This window comes from Trichosurus vulpecula, chromosome 2 (assembly GCF_011100635.1).
Source record: "Trichosurus vulpecula isolate mTriVul1 chromosome 2, mTriVul1.pri, whole genome shotgun sequence".
NCBI lineage: Eukaryota > Metazoa > Chordata > Mammalia > Diprotodontia > Phalangeridae > Trichosurus > Trichosurus vulpecula.
In genome coordinates, this window is record NC_050574.1 from 11,165,404 (window position 1) to 11,182,479 (window position 17,076).

Genomic DNA, 17,076 nt, shown 5'->3' on the forward strand with positions numbered 1-17,076 from the left:
TCTCTGACTTTTAATCTCCCACAGTTACCTTAGAATCCAGGCAACATTAAGTGATTAAGAAATGTTTGATGATGTGCATCAGACAGGACCAGTGACCCTCTGACCTGTTATCATGCATGGCTGTTCATCACCCTTTGCCACCTCTTTCACTAGACTCATTAACACAGTGACCTTGCTTTTGGCAACAGAAAATGGGCTGATGAACCCCTGGCCAATGCATCCACTCAGGATTCTGAGCCACGGGCTGCCTTCCCAGTCCTCAGACTCTCTTCTCTTATGCATATCCATTTCAGCCTCCCTCCTTTCCATGTCCCATCCTGCTCTCCCCTACTCTTGCTTTGTGCCCTCTGAAAGGCATGTTCTGTTGTTAACAAATTGCCCTTCACATTAGAACTTTGACTTCTGCCCTGAAATCTTTGCATACATATTTTGTATTGGTATATACTAACCTTTATTCCCCCACCCCCATGGAGTGTAAACTCTGCGAGGCCCAAGACCATTTCTCTTTTGTCTTTGTACTCCCAGCAGGCTGCACAGGGCAGGTGCCATAGTAAGAGCTTAATACTTGGTGGCTGAATTTGAATTGGGACTTGTCTTATCTGGAAGCTGCCTGCCTCATAAGGCTCCTAATGAGGAGACCACCAAGTGATGGTCTACAAGGATGCACAGATGGGCAGCTCTGCTCCCACAGAAATCCCCCAGGTCAAGGGTCAACTCTGTGGGTAGGTGCATTGCTTCAGTAAATTGCAAGCAGAGCCAAGCCTATGGCTGTCTATTGCCAGGCTAAGTAGCGCTGCCCTCGGGGCAGCCTAAAGAATATGCTGTAGTGGGGACTTTTAAAGACTCGGAGGCTGGTGCCTCTTGTCTGCACTGAACGCCTACAATACATGGTGCCAGCTTTATATCTCACCTAACTTGTAGTCAGGAAGACGTAAATTCAAATCCTGTCTCAGATGCTTACAGATTGCGAACCTGGGCAAGTCATTAAACTCTTTCTGCCTCTGTTTGCTCATCTGTGAAGTGGGAATAATATTAACAGCTACCTCTCAAGGTTGTTGTGTGGATTAAATGAGACAATATGTAAGGTGCTTGGCAAACCTGAAAGTACTAAACAATGCTAGGTAGAATTGTGTTGTCTGTTATTATCAGTAACAAAAATGAGGGAGGCATGACTCACCCAATAAGAGCACATAACAGGGAGAAAACAACTTGAATGTGTGTGACTAAGTTCTGAAGTGAGGCTCCCTGGCCACCTTCAGCCTTAGTGTCCAGTCTTGGTCTTTTTAAGGTAAAGCTCTCATGGGGGCCCCCTGGTTACTCCCTGGGAACTCCTGATTTTTGGTCCTGATACCCTTCTGCGGTCTTCAATACTAGATACATTTCAAATTCCTTAGTGCTTACCAGGCTGCGTTTACCTTGTGGTGGCCAGCCTCCAGATCTGCTACCTCTTCCCTTCTGCACAGTTGAGGCTGGGCAGCTCAGGACAAAGCAGAAGACCCACCATGGGCCCAACAGTCACATTCCTGGTTTCCATTGGTGAGCTCCAGGGTCAGTACTGGGGAGGGAGGAGCATTGTGAGGAAGCCCTTGGCTGCCTGAAGTTGAAGGGCAAGGAGGAACTTTAAAGAGGAGACAGAACCATTGGGAACACAGCAGGAGTCCAGTGTCTGCCCACAGAGCTCTTCCTTCATATTCTGTCCAAAGCAGACTCAGAGATCCAGGGTCTTTAGGAAGAGCTGGGGATGGTTCAGCATGGGCTGGAGGGGAGGCATCCATAACTTGAGCTTCTCTTACAGGGTTGTGTCTGGACTGGGCAGTGAGGGCACAGAAGGGTAAGTTATCCTCAACATTTTATTGCCTTCCTCCTTCTGTTTGTGATAATTCAGTCCAGATAGCCATCCCCACAATAATCAGTGAGGGAAAATAGGACATAAGGATGAATGGATGGTGTAATTGGGGGTGGGGTGGAGACTCAGGATTCATAGCTGAAAAAAAAAAAAAAACTAGGGCCAGAGGAATCCCTGGAATTCTGGATTCTGTTTCCTTCTCAGACTCCCTTCCTAGACCCACCCTCTGAGCCATCCCAAGTCCTGTGGTTTCCAAAGGAGCAGACATGATCCTATCATGCCAGGGCCACCTGGGGAGTGACCGATTCCAGCTCTGGAAGGATTGAGAGCTCGGAAATGAGAGAAATGCCCCCTAGCAGCAGGCAGTGTTTGTGCTCAGGAATGTGGGTGACTGGAGAGATGCCAGAAGCTATGGCTGCTGCTCTGGGCAGGGTCCCTTGTGGTCAGAACTCAGTGAGCCCCTGGCCCTGGTAGTGACAGGTGAGGCATCTGGTCTACACCCATCCTTGCTTGGAAGGTGGCCGGTCCTGAGTGATGAGTCCAGACCTCTCATCTACAAGGGGAACAAATCCTCAGGCTAGACTACCTGCCTCCCCTTAGCACCCTATCTCCCCTGGATCTGGGAACCCCTGACTCCCCAGCTCACATTTCGGGAGCACAAAGACTTGTGAAATCTTTTCCCTAAATAAACCTGTGGGGAAGAGAGCACATGAACCATGATTTCCCTTTTAGAGATGGGGGAACTGAGCTTGGAGAGCAGGTAAGGTGACTTGAGGTCACCTGGTCCTTTATTGTCATGGCCAAGACTTGAAGCCATGATGCTCACCACCACATTCATGGATTTTGCCATGCCTGATAACCCAGCCATGATAACTGCACTGTTCCTCTCTCTGAAGACACACGGAATTTGGGAGAAGTGGAGCATGCTTCTGAGGCTTTCTTTTACTTAACAAAACTTTACTCATTGTTTTCCTCATCTTTAAAGAACCACACAGCAACACGTCCAGTTGTCTCTGACATTGCCATATGATTCATTCGACTACCATCATGTGCCGCCATTTTTCCTTTGCTCACAAAGTTCCCCCTGCCTGTGATGCTTCTCTAACCTTCATCCATCACTTTCCTTCACGTCCTTAAAATCCAGCTCAGATCCTGGATGCTCCAGGGTGCTGTTCCTGATTGTATTAAGTGGCAATCTCCTGACCATTGGCCCTCCCAGCATGCTACCTTCTCCTCTCTCAGGTGTCCACACTAGCATCAGGGTCCTTCCCACCACCCCAGACTGCTGGCCGTCTCGCCCATGTTAGATGGCAGTCTGATGAAGAGGGAGGGAGCCTGGGATTGGAAGCATGTGGTGGGGGATTCAAACATCTGTCCCCCAGGTCCTGGCTGAGTGACTGTGGGAAAATCTCTGACCTTCTGGACCTCTGTTTCCTCTTCATGACATGAAGCTCATGGGCTGGATTATCTGAGGTCATCTGATTTCAAATCCCTGTGATCCCTGGGACTGTGAGCTCCTGACTTTTTTAAAAATTAATTTATTTAATATATTTAGTTTTCAGCATTGATTTTCACAAGAGTTTGAACTACAAATTTTCTCCCCATTTCTACCCTCCCCCCACTCCAAGATGGCATATATTCTGGTTGCCCTGTTCCTCAGTCATCCCTCCCTTCTGTCACCCCACTCCCCTCCCATCTCCTTTTCCCTTCGTTTCTTGTGGGACAAAATAAATTTCTACACCCCATTGCCTGTGTATCTTATTTTCTAGTGGCATACAAAAACTCATTTTTGTTTTTGAACATCTGTTTTTAAAACTTTGAGTTCCAAATTCTCTCTCCTTTTCCCTTACCACCCACCCACCCTCCCTAAGAAGTCAAGCAATTCAACATAGGCCACATGCATATCATTATGTAAAACCCTTCCACAATACTCATGTTGTGTAAGACTACCTATATATTTCTCCCTCCTAACCTATCCCCCTTTATCCAATTTTCTCCCTTCACCCTGTCCCCTTTCAAAAGTGTTTGTTTTTGATTACCTCCTCCCCCATCTGCCCTTCCTTCTATCATCCCCCCTTTTTTATCTTCTTCCTCCTTCTTTCCTACGGGGTAAGATACCCAATTCAGTGCGTATGGTATCAGATCAAATCTGATGAGAGCAAGATTCACTCATTCCCCCTCACCGGGCTTCTCTTCTCTTCCTACAGAACTGCTTTTTCTTGCCACTTTTATGAGAGATAATTTACCCAATTCTATCTCTCCCTTTCTCCCTCTCTCAATATATTCCTCTCTCATCCCTGAATTTTATTTTATTTTTTTTTAGATATCATCCCTTCATATTCAACTCACCCCGTGCCCTCTCTCTCTCTCACATGTATATATATACACATACATACATACATATATATATACATGTGTATATATATATATATATATATATATGCATATTCCATTCAGTTACCCTAACACTGAGGTCTCATGAATCATACACATCATCTTTCCATGTAGGAATGTAAAGAAAACAACTCAAATTTAGTAAGTCCCTTGCGATTTCTTTTTCTTGTTCTTTTTCTTGATTAGCTTTTCATGTTTTTCTCGATTCTTTTGTTTGAAAGTCAAATTTTCTATTCAGCTCTGGTCTTTTCACTGAGAAAACTTGAAAGTCCTCTATTTTATTGAAAATCCATATTTTGCATTGGAGCATGATACTCAGTTTTGCAGGGTAAATAATTCTTGGTTTTAATCCTAGCTCCATCGACCTCTGGAATATCGTATTCCAAGCCCTTCAGTCTCTTAATGTAGAAGCTGCTAGATCTTTGGTTATTCTGATTATGTTTCCACAGTACTCAGATTGTTTCTCTCTGGCTGCTTGTGGTATTTTTTCCTTGATCTGGGAGCTCTAGAATTTGGAGACAATACTCCTAGGAGATTTCTTTTGAGGATGTGTTTGAGGAGGTGATCTGTGGACTCTTTCAATTTTTATTTTGCCCTGTGGCTCTAGAATATCAGGGCAGTTCTCCTTGGAAACTTCTTGAAAAATGATATCTAGGCTCTTTTTTGGATCATGGCTTTCAGGTAGCCCAATAATTTTTAAATTATCTCTCCTGGATCTATTTTTCAGGACAGTGGTTGTTCTAATGAGATATTTGACATTGTCTTCCACTTTTTCATTTCTTTGGTTCTGTTTTATAATATCTTGATTTCTCACCAAGTCACTAGCTTCCACTTGCTCCAATCTAATTTTGAAGGTAGTATTTTCTTCAGTGATCTTTTGGACCTCCTTTTCCATTTGGCTAATTCTGTCTTTGAAGGCATTCTTTTTCTCATTGGCTTTTTGGAGCTCTTTTGCCATTTGAATTAGTCTATTTTTAAGGTGTCTTCTTCAGTGTATTTTTCAGTATTTTTTGGGGTCTCCTTTAGCAAGTCATTGACTTGTTTTTCATGGTTTTCTCCCATCCTTCTCATTTCTCTTCCCAATTTTTCCTCTACTTCTCTACCTTGCTTTTCCAAATCCTTTTTGAGCTCTTCCATGGCCTGACACCAGCTCATGATTTTCTTGGAGGCTTTTGTTGTAGGCTCTTTGACTTTGTTTACTTCTTCTGGCTGTATGTTTTGGTCTTCTTTGTCACCAAAGAAAGAATCCAAAGTCTGAGACTGAATCTGGGTGTGTTTTTGCTGCCTGGCCATGTTCCCACAATCTTTGCTAGTTGATCCACGTGTGCATTGTACTCACGTTCTGGTGTGGTCAGGGTCGCGTGAGCATCAACATGAAAAACGGACAAATCGGTAACCAAAGACATATCCCATATATTTTCCCATAACTCGTTACCCCAAACTTGTTTGCCATGAATCTCCCAATTCTGATTCCTCTATATAGGCATCCAAGTAGGTAATCCATTAGCTACCACCCATGAGTCAGTAAATATATGACACTGTCCTCCCTTCTCCGTTCTAATGGCCTGATGTGCTGCCATCAGTTCAGCATATTGCCTACTTCCCCCTATCCCAGAACTTACTTGACCCTTAAGTTATTAGTTGGGGTATGACTGCTTGTAGAGTAAAGAGTACTATGTTCCAACCTTGGGAGGATGTGTTGTTGATTTCAGAGCTATTACAGCCAGCTCTGCCACACCAGCACTCCTCCTTCCCCAAGAAACCCTAACCTGGACTGGAGTTAGATCTTCAGCAGGCTCTGCACTCCTGCTCTGATCTACCACTTAATTCCTCCCACCAGGTGGGCCTGTGGCCAGAAGCAACTGCAACTGTAGTTCTGTAGCTGCCCCACCTCTGCTGCCCCTGGGGCAGTGGTTAAACAAAGAACTCTATCACCCAGTCCCCAGCAGCTTTTCCCACTAACCTTCTCTGTTGTCTTTGGTGTTTGTGGGTTGAGAAGTCTGGTAACTGCTGCAGCTCACTGTTTCAGGGTGCTAGGGCCCACTCTGCCCAGCTCCTGGTCTGGTTGGTCTGCGCAGCCCACGCTGAGCTCTGCTCTGCTGTCCTCTGCTCCCAGCTCCGTGTAGGATAGACCTTTCCCAGAGACCATCCAGGCCGTCCTGGGCTGGGGCCGTGCTTCCCTCTGCTATTTTGTGGGTTCTGCATTTCTAGGATTGTTTCAGAGCCATTTTTATAGGTTTTTGGAGGGATTTGGTGGTGAGCTCACGCTAGTCCCTGCTTTCCAGCCGCCATCTTGGCTCTGCCAGTGAGCTCCTGATTTGTAGGCAATGACTGAGGGCAGGAGAGCTAGACTAGAGACAATTCCTCACAAACTTTCCAGAGGGAGCCTCCATGTTCCTCTGCCAGCACAGCTCTGACTTCACTGAGACTTGGGCAGGGTTGGAAGGATGGGGACCTGGCAACTCTTGTCACTCTAGGGATGTGGGTAAGGCCCTAGACCCAATCAGAGTGTCTGTCTAACCTTCCCACCCAAGACAGAGTCTTGGAAACCTCAAAGCTTAATAGGAAGGTCTGAATTTGCCAGTGATGGGGCATTAGGATCCTGCCTTGCCCAGCAGGCCCAGGCTGCAGGGCCAGAGCTGGGCCCCTTAGAGGAGTTTAGAAGAGGGGCAGGTATTCCACTAAGATGGCAGCTGGAAAGCAGGGAATAGCGTGAGCTCCCCGCCGAGCCCCTCCAACAACCTATAAAATTAGCTCTGAACCAATTCTAGAACTGCAGAACCCACAAAACAACAGAGGGAAGCAGGGCTCCAGCCCAAGACAGCCTGGATGGTCTCTGGGTGAGGTATGTCCCGCACGGAGGTGGGAGCAGAGCGGAGTGGAGCAGAACCCAGCTTGAGCGGCAGAGACCAAACAGAAAAGGAGTCGGATGGAGTGTGCCCTAGCGCCCTGAATCAGTGAGCTGCAGCAGTTACCAGACTTCTCAACCCACAAACACCAAAGACAACAGAGAAGGTTAGTGGGAAAAACTGCGGGAGTGGAAGGAGTTCGAGGTTTGGCCACCGCCCCAGGGCAGCGGAGGTGTGGCAGCTACAGAAGTACAGCTGCAGTTGCTTCCGGCCCCAGGCCCACCTGGTGGGAGGAATTAAGAGGCAGATCAGAGCAGGAGTGAAGAGCCTGCTGAAGATCTAAGTCCACTCCGGGTTGGGGGTTCTTGGGGAAGGAGAAGTGCTGGTGTGGCAGAGCTGGCGCATACCCCCAGTCATGGAACATAGTTCTCTAAACTCTACAAGTAGTCATACCCCACTGAAAAACTCAAGGGTCAAGTTAGTTTGCTGGGAATATGGGCAGGCAGCAAAAATGCACCCAGATTCAGTCTCAGACTTTCGTTTCTTTCTTTGGTGACAAAGAGGACCAAAACATACAGACAGAAGTTAACAAAGTCAAAGTGCCTAAAAAAATCAAATTAAGGAATGAGAAAGGAACATATTGAGAGAGAAAGAAAGGGAGAGATAGAATTGGGTAAATTGTCTCACACAAAATTGGCAAGAAATAGCAGTTCTGTTGTGAGCGAAGAGGGCAGGTGAGGGGGATTGAGTGAATCTTGCTGTCATCAGATTTGACCTGAGGAGGGAATAACATACACACTTAATTGGGAATCTTAACCCACAGGAAAGAAGGAGGAAGGAGATAAAAAAGGGGGATGGTAGAAGGGAGGGCAGATAGGGGGAGGAGGTAGTCAAAAGCAAACACTTTTGAAAAGGGACAGGGTCAAGGGAGAAAATTGGCTAAAGAGGGATAGGATAGGAAGAAGCAAAATACTGTTAGTCTTTCACAACCTGAGTATTGTGGAAGGGTTTTGCATAATGATACACTTGTGGCCTATGTTGAATTTCTTGCCTTCTTAGGGAGGGTGGGTGGGGAGGGAAAAGGGGAGAGAATTTGGAACTCAAAGTTTTAAAAGAAGATGTTCAAGAAAAACTTTTGCATGCAAGTAGGAAATAAGACATACAGACAATGGGGCATAGAAATTTATATTGCCCTACAAGAAAGTAAGGAAAAAGTGTATGGGGAGAGTGGGGTCACAGAAGGGCAGGCTGACTGGGGAAGAGGGCAACCAGAATATATGCCATCTTGGACTGGAGGGGAGGGTAGAAATGGGTAGAAAATTTGCAATTCAATCTCTTGTGAAAATCAGTGCTGAAAATTAAAAATATTAAGTAAATCAAATTCAAAAAGTGATTATGTTAAATTGTAATGTTTTGTGTAAAAAAAGCCAATGTAACAAATATTAGGAGGGAAGCAGAAAATTGGGAGAAAATCTTTACAATCAGTGTCTCTAATAAAGGCCTCATCTCTAAAATATACAGGGAACTGATCCAAATTTATAGGAATACAAGTCATTCCCCAATTGAGAAATGGTCAAAGCATATGAACAGGCAGTTTTCAGAGGAAGATATTAAAGATATCTATAGGCATATGAAAAAATGCTTTAAATCACTACCGATTAGAGAAATGCAAAAAAAAAAAAACAACTCTTATGTACCACATATCTCCTGTCAAATTGACTAAAATGACAAAACAGGAAAATGATAAATGCTATAGAGGATGTGGGAAAATTGGAACATTGTTACATTGCTGGTGGAGTTGTGAAGGCATTATGGAGAGCAATTTGGAACTATGCCCAAAGTTCCATAAAGACGTTCATACCCTTTGACCCAGTAATACCACTTATAGGGTTGTATCCCAAAGAGATCACACAAGTAGGAAAAGGACCCATATGTAGAAAAATATTTATAGAAGCTCTTCTTGTAGTAGCAAGGAATTGGAAATCAAGGGGATGCCCATCAATTGGAGAATGGCTGAACAAGTTGTGCTATATGAAGGTAATGGAATATTATTGTGCTATCAGAAATGGGGATGATACGGACTTCATAACAACCTTGAAAAACCTACATCATATAATGCTGAGTGAGCAGGGCAGATCCAGGAGAATATTATACACAAAAAAACAGATATAAGGATTCTGTGACGACTAATGCTGATAGACTTTGCTCTTCTCAGCAACACAAGGTGCAAAGACAACTCCAAAGAACTCATGATGGAGAATGCTATCTACATCCAGAGAAAGAACTATGGACTCTGAATGCAGATTGAGGCACACTTTATGCTTGCCTTTCTTTTCCCTTTTGTTTTTGTTTTTGTTTTTTTGTTCTGTTTCCTCTTTCTCATGATTCATTCCATTGGTCATAATTCTTCTTCACAACTTGACTAGTGTGTAAATAAGTTCAATGTGTTTTGTTTGTTTTTGTTGTTGTTGTTGTTGTTGTTGTTTTGGCAGGGCAATTGGGGTTAAGTGACTTGCCCAAGGTCACACAGCTAGTACATGTGTCAATTGTCTGAGGCCAGATTTGAACTCAGGTCCTCCTGACTCTAGGGCCAGTGCTCTACTCACTGCGCCACCTAGCTGCCCCAAATAAGTTCAATGTGAAGATATATGTAGAATATATATCGGATTCCATGCCATCTTGTGGAGAGAGGTGGGAGGGAGGGGAAGAAAATCTGGAACTCAAAATTATGTGGAACCTAGTGTTGTAAAGTAAAAATAAAAAAAATAAAAAATGTGTTTCTACTAAGCAATGAATTGGGGGGGGGGTGTTTACTGATCCAACTCTCATTCTTTCTTATTTTCTTAAAATATTACTAACTTTTAAAATTCTAAGATTTAGGTTTATATTTTATTCCACTTCTTTTTAATATTTTCCCCAAATGGAATTTCAACCTCTTCAAAATTAAATGATGTTTCTTCAGATTTTTCACCTTAATCACTCCACCTTTTTTACCAGCTCCCATCTCCTTAGACTTAACAGCTATCCCATTCCCATTAACAAATATTAATCTTTCCCTGGTTTTAGAGTTTACTTATTATTTACCATTTCATGCTTTTGTTCAATTATTTAATTTCCCACCTCTCTTTCTTCCTCAGCTAATTGAGGTGCAACCCATTTTGTTACTGATTTTCAACTTTTTTTCATTTCTTAAAATCTTATTTTCTATACATTTTTATAAAATATTAATAATTTATCTCATTTTCTTCATGATTTAACTATATTTTCTACCTCTTAATCTTGGACACATGAAACTATAATACCAGATTTGGATATTTCCATTTGCTTCCTACCAATGTCCTTGATATATTAGTGATAGGTGACAGTGATCAAACACAATGAGGAAGAGTAGTAACAGGATTCTTCAAGTATCCAGGAAGAAAAACTTGTAATACCTAAAGGTATCTGTGTGGATTCTCCTCAAATGAAAGAAAAAAGTACTTCTGGTAACTGGGAAATGTATTACACATTTTGATTTACAGGCTTTCTTGTCTTGGGTCCATTTTCCATTGGACTCTATGTAGACTTATGAGATGCTTTGTCAAAGACTTTTGGGGGTATAATAATGTTTTTTTGCCAAATATTCTTACTCTTTCACTTGAATAAATACACTTTTCAGAAAGCTAATTATGTTTACCTGATTATTTGTTATCAACTAATTCTATGGAGATACAGTGACAGGGATTACATATAAATAAATTTATATATTTATAATATCAATTAAGTTGGGACTTTTCACTGTTTTAGAATGATAAATTAATTAAGTGTCTTTGATTGAACCATACTAGATGCAAAGCCCCAGACCCAAACCCCTATCTACTGTGTGCTAAGCCTATGTGGGTGTGAAGTCCTCAAGGTCCTAAGAGGAGTTCCTAAGACCAGAGCCAATAGAAGGAGCTTAAGTTCTTGTCAGTCAGATGATGTTTGATGATGGCTAAAGAGTGTATAAAAAGAAAGGACAGAGCTACTTTCTAGAAGCTCTCACTCCTGGAGGAGTGTTGGCGTAGGCCTCTGGGCAGCCACTGTAAGAGGCTCCAGGCTCACCCAGATGATGATGGCTTCTTGGTAACTGTTAATTGTATTTGGTCTGTTTATAATGCATCTTTGCAATTTGTTTGTATTTGCTCTGAAGTTCAGGGTGCTGGCTTTTTCCCATGAACTAAGTGAATGATATTTGTATGTTGGATTGAAATAAGATTGTTAACCCCTTAACGTTGCTTTCCTTAGTAAAGCAGATCAAAAAAACCTGTGCTGGCAGTGTTCTTGCTGTTGGGTTTGTGTTGGTCTTTCACCCCCACAGCAGCTGGTAGCCAAATTGTTACAAAGATATTATAAATTTATATTTATTTAATTTTATTAATTTTTATTAACAATAAATAAATAACAATATAAACATAACATAAATACATCTATATAATGATATTAAGTAACATTAGAAACAGAGGGCAAAATAGAAATTAAAGGAATATATCGATCACTGCATGAAAGTGATCGCAAAATACAAACTCATAGAAATATCATATCCAAATTCCAGAGCTCAAAGATCAAGGAACATGTATTGCAAGAAGCCAAAAAAAATCAAATATGAAGGAGCAAAAGTCAGGATTTCAAGGGATTTTGCAGCTTCCACATTAAAGAGCAGGAGGACTTAGAAAATGATATACCAAAAGGCAAAGGAGTTAGGATTACATCAAAGAATAAATTACTCAGCAAAATTGAATGTAAACTTTCGGGGTGAAAAATGGATATTTAACAAAATGGGGAGGGGTGGAGCCAAGATGACAGTGTGAAAACAGGGACTTAACTGGAACTCTCTCAGAAATTCTGTCAGATACCTCTAAAAAAGTGAATCTGAGGAGATTTGAGAGGATAGAAGCCACTAGGAGACTGAGTGTGGCAGATTTCTAATCCAGGAGAGTGTGCAGGGTTGACAGGATGTATTTGTGGGCAGGAAGAAGGCCAGGCACACAGAACTGCACCCAACCACACCAGAACATGAACAGCAGTGGAACCCAGCCAATGAAGTGGTCTTGGAGAGTGCTTGGAAGAGAGAACTAAACCATACCTGAGCAGAAGTAGGAGAAAACCAAGGGCTGAATTGCTGACTAGGGTGAGGATCTCCAGGCCTCTCAGCCCAGGACAGGAGGGACAGGAGTGTGTCAGAGCTATGTAAGACAGAAGTGCAGAACCTGCTGCCACAGGAACAGCTACTCCTAAGGCATCAAGCCCACAGTCTAAAACTTTGAAACTAACCTTTTTGAATTTCTGGAAGCCATGATGACCAGGTAAAATGGCTCTCATCCCTCCCTTCCTCACCCAGATAAAACTCCATCAGGAGAAACCCTGAAATAGAAGACTAAGAAGTGGGGCTGCAGTAGTATTTTAGCAAGAGGAGTTGGGGGGAGGGCCCTACTTGTGGTGGTGGAAGGAAACTAGTGCTGGAGGAGAGGTGTCACAGCAGCACCCACCTTAGGAAAACAGCTAGAGTTCCTCGGACCCAGAGTGGTGGAGGTAGCAAGGGTCACACAACAAGTGACTGAGCCTGGAAATTGGCCTTAGCCTTCTCCCTCCTGGATCATTGTCTGACACCAGGTTTAGTCTGGGCCCTAGGCCTGTCTGGGATAGCCAGATGGAATCATGACCTTCCCTCCCATGAGTCATCAGATGAAGGAGACCTTAGGTTGGACGAGCTCCCTCAAATGTGAAAGTTTCTTAGATTCCTAACTATCCACAGCTAGAAATATATATCAGCGATCTTCTGGTCAAACCCCTCATTCATGAATGTGATAACAGGTTCGGGAAATACATGGTTCAGTGGACAGAATGTGGGGAAGTTATGACACTCATGTTCCTGAGTTAAAATCTGGACTCAGACACTTACTAGCTGTGTGACCCTGAGTTAGTCACTTACCTTGTTGTCCTCAGTTTCCTCACTTGCAAAATGACTGGAGAGGTAAATGTATCTTTGCTAAGAAAAACACAAGAGTTGGAAAGAGCTGAAAAAACTACTGAACACCCAAAATGAGACTCAGACAGGCAAGTGAACTGCCCATGGTCACAAAGGTACTCAGAGACAGAGCAGAACCTTGACCCAGGTGTCCTGACTCCCAGCCCTCTGTTCTTCCTCTCACAGGATCTCTCCCCAAGTCTTTCCTCTCAGCCCTCCCAGGCCTTGTGGTGGAACCCAGGATGCATGTAACATTCCAGTGTCAGCAGCCCGTTCAGATATTCCTCAGTCGCCTGACATTCACTCTGCTAAAGGTGGGGACCCCTCAGCCCTTGCAGAGCCAGAGCCCAGCTGGCACCTCTGCTGACTTTCCCCTCTTCTCTGTGAGGCCCCAAGATGCTGGCAACTACAGCTGAGTCTACTATGAGAGAATGGCTCCATACCAGGTGTCTGAAGCCAGTGAGGTACTGGAGATCTAGGTGACAGGTGAGGGTGTATCCAGGTCCCCAAGAAATAAAGTAGAGGTTTGGGACTAGAGCCTGATTGGCAGGCAAGGAATGCAGAGAAGACTTACTGTGGTGGGCTCTTTTGACCATCATGAGATAGAAGTGGGGATGAAGGCTGGGGGTCTCAAATTAAGTGGAGAACAAAGGTGGAAGAAGGGACCCACTCAGGTATGGCTCCAAGCTCAAGGGACAATGAGGGAAGGAAGAAACACCTCCCTCTTTCTAAGTGGGCCCAGTGGACTTCTAAACTTTGGCATCTATGCCTCTCCAGGGAGGAAAGTTCGATGCAAGGGATGATCAAAGTGCCAAAGGAAGTGAGAGCTGATGGTCAGGGAGTTATTCAGGGACCTCCCAGCTCTCATTTCCTCCATACCCTACTCCCATTACACTTGTACATGTCCCCTGAGGATCTCTGGCTGCTCTTTGCACTTCCAGATGCACTCCCTAAACCTTCCCTCACAGCCTGGCCTGCTTCAGCATTGGTATCAGGAGCCAACATGACCCTCTTGTGCCAGGGACCCTCATGGAGTAGTAGTTTTGTTCCGTACAAGGATGGAGATAAGAAAATCTTGCCGAGCATAGATAATGCTCAAGATGGGGCCAAGTTCTTCCTGACTCATGTGACCCCCAAGGACTCTGCCAATTACAGTTGCAGTTATCAGATTGGCACCAAAGGAAGTCTCTGGACACAACACAGTGACCCCTGCAGCTGAAAGTGACAGGTGAGAGGAAGAAGCTCCCACGACCCACTGGAGAGTGCCAACAACCACTCTCTCCCATAGCCCCTAGGAGGAAATGAAATAAACGCCTTGGCTCTGGCCAAGAGACATGGGATAAGAGACAATAGCAATCTTGAAATTTTCCTCAATTCCCAGCCCATAGAGACCAAGGGTGTGACCTGGGATATGAAGCTTCCCGCCATACTTCCCTGTGGCCCTCATATCTCTATCTCGCTCTCTGGGTTTCTCAACCTAGTTCTAAAGGAAAAGCCCACTCTGCGTAGCATTTGTGCCAAACTATTGGATGCTGTTGGTGATTGGCCTCCCTGGGGAGAGATAACAGAAAAAAACTAAAAGGACAATTTCAAGGGCAAGGTGAGGGTCCCCTAAGGACAGTGACTTACAAAGGTTATTCTCTCTCCACCATCCCAGGTTCAGAGACTTGTAAAACGCTCCTCATTACCCTCAGCTGTGTTTCCTTCCTCCTCCTCTGCCTTCTCTTGCTGGCAGTCCTCTGCCAAGGATCCATCCCTATGGGTAACACAGAGTTGTATGCCTTAGTGTCTTAAGTAATAGAGATGGAAAAGGACTTGGACCTCTATTTTTCTCCTTTGAGATCTTCCCTGATCTTTCTTCTTCCCTTCCCGTGTCCCTCTCCACAGGGTCTTTACAAGGAGAGAGGCCAAGGAGGTAAGCAGACTCAGCTCCTCTTCCCATAGTCCCCTGTTGCTTCCTTGCCATGTAACCCTAGACCCTATGCACTAGACAGAAACCCTGGTGAGGCGAGGCTGATCGCAGGGCCTCCCAGGGTGAACTCCCTTCCCCTATCCTATTTCCTCCCTCTCTGTATGTTGCAGGCACCTTTGTTGCCCTTGTCTTCCTTGTAATAGGAGCCTGCCCCAACTGCATGAGGCTCCCAGAGAGGAGACCCTGTGTAAGTTATCTGGGCAGGAAGGGGGTATGATAATGGGTCAGGGGAGAGGATTGTGGAGGGGTGTTCTAGGGGTTGTGGGAATGATGGAAACTTCTTTCTTCCTCAGATACAGGAGTGGCCAAGGAGAGATCAGTGGAACCATTGGTGAGTTAGCCCTTCCTGTCCTCCACCTGGAGGAGTCTGTTTCATTCTTGACCCTGACCTTTCCCAATAGGCCCTAGGTCTGGAGTTGCACCTCTTCTTAATCATTTACTTTTTTTCCTTCTAGTTACTCAATGTGGGGCCACTGAACTAGGGATCCCTTAATTTACTGGGATAATTTGTTAAATATCCTAAGCACTGCACTTCAATATCATTTACTTCCTTTGAAACTGTATGAAGTTCATTTCATGTAATTAAAGAGATGAGACTGGGAAGGCATCCATAGCTTTCACCTGACAGGCTGTCAAAGCATTCATGATACACCAAGATTAAAAACTCCTGCTCCAAAGTCACTCCCTCTTCCCTCAACCATGTATTCCTTATTCAGGTTCCCACAGCTGAAGACCCTCATGGAGTGATCTATGCTCAGGTGAACATAAGAAACTTGAGTGCAAGGAAAACTGACTGCATGAAGACACCCACAGAGAGCAGCATTTATTCCCCTGTGCCTAGAGACTGAGGGTTTGGGCACCTTTCACAGAAGAAATTTCCTCCTGTCCTCTCCTCTCCCATCTTCTCTTCTCCCATCTCCTCTCCTCTCCCTCACCCCTATTTCATCTGTTTTCTAGTACATCTTCCCCAGGTTTCCATCACTGAGGAACCATGATGCCTATGGGGGTTATTCATTTCTAGATATGTGCAGTGCAAGTGCATCCATCTATGACAATGAGAAACATACAAGATACATACAGAGTAGAAGGGGTACAATCATCTCAAAAGGAATGTTATTAGTGGTTGTGGGACCAGGAAAGGCCTTTTTAACTAGGCTAAATTGGAGCTGAGTTTTAAAGGAATCCAGGCAAACTAAGAGGCAGACTGGCGTTCCAGGCATGGGGGACAGACACACCAGAGGCATGGAGATAAGAAACTATTGTGTACAAGAAAAAAATCAGCCATTGCAGCTGGTTCATAGAGTGAGTGGAAGGAAATGAAGTGAAAGAAGATTGGAAAAGGAGGAAACCACTGAGGCTTACCATCTCACTGCCCACCAGTACTCATCCTTCAGACTCATCCCACATTTCCAGTCTTCTGCCACGCCTGTGTTTTTCATCATGTTAACATCTCCTGTCCATGGCCCCTTTTCTTCAATCCACTACCCTGGGGCTAACACTTACACCCGAACCTGAAGTTTGGAGCACTGGTTGTTTTTCCCCCAAACTAAATGAATGTCCTAAAGTTTGGGGTACTGGCTTTTTCCCCTGAACTAAATGAACATTCTGACCTACAGGGTGCTGCATTTTTCCCCTGAAGTAAATGAATAAATCTGTATTTGGTCTGTCTGTTGATGCTTGTCTGTAGGTCCCCTGAACTAACTAAATGCTGGATTAAAGTAAGCTGGTCAACCCCTTCACCGTGCTTTCCTTGTTTAAGCAGATAAAAAGAACCTGTGCTTTCCCGGCGTACCAGCAGCCTCCTGGGTGCTGGCTGTGGGCAGATCTTATGCCCCCACAGAAGCTGCTAACTGGATTGTTAAAACACCAGTCCACTGTGTTCTGCTGTGGCCTAGCCACAGTGGAATCTGTTCATGTGTAGCCTGTGAGCTAGACTGTGCTCCTTTCCCAGCCTTGTGCAACAGACCCTTCCTTTCCACTCTCCAGGCAGTCCTGGACTGGAAATCCACCACACCCGGTCTCCCTGTGG

The 17,076-nt window shown here is 44.4% G+C and overlaps 1 pseudogene; it reads left to right on the forward strand.

The window, feature by feature from the left end:
- Positions 1 to 1,502: 1,502 nt before the first annotated feature.
- LOC118836221 lies at positions 1,503 to 15,895 on the forward strand (annotated as a pseudogene).
- The last annotated feature ends 1,181 nt before the right edge of the window (positions 15,896 to 17,076 follow it).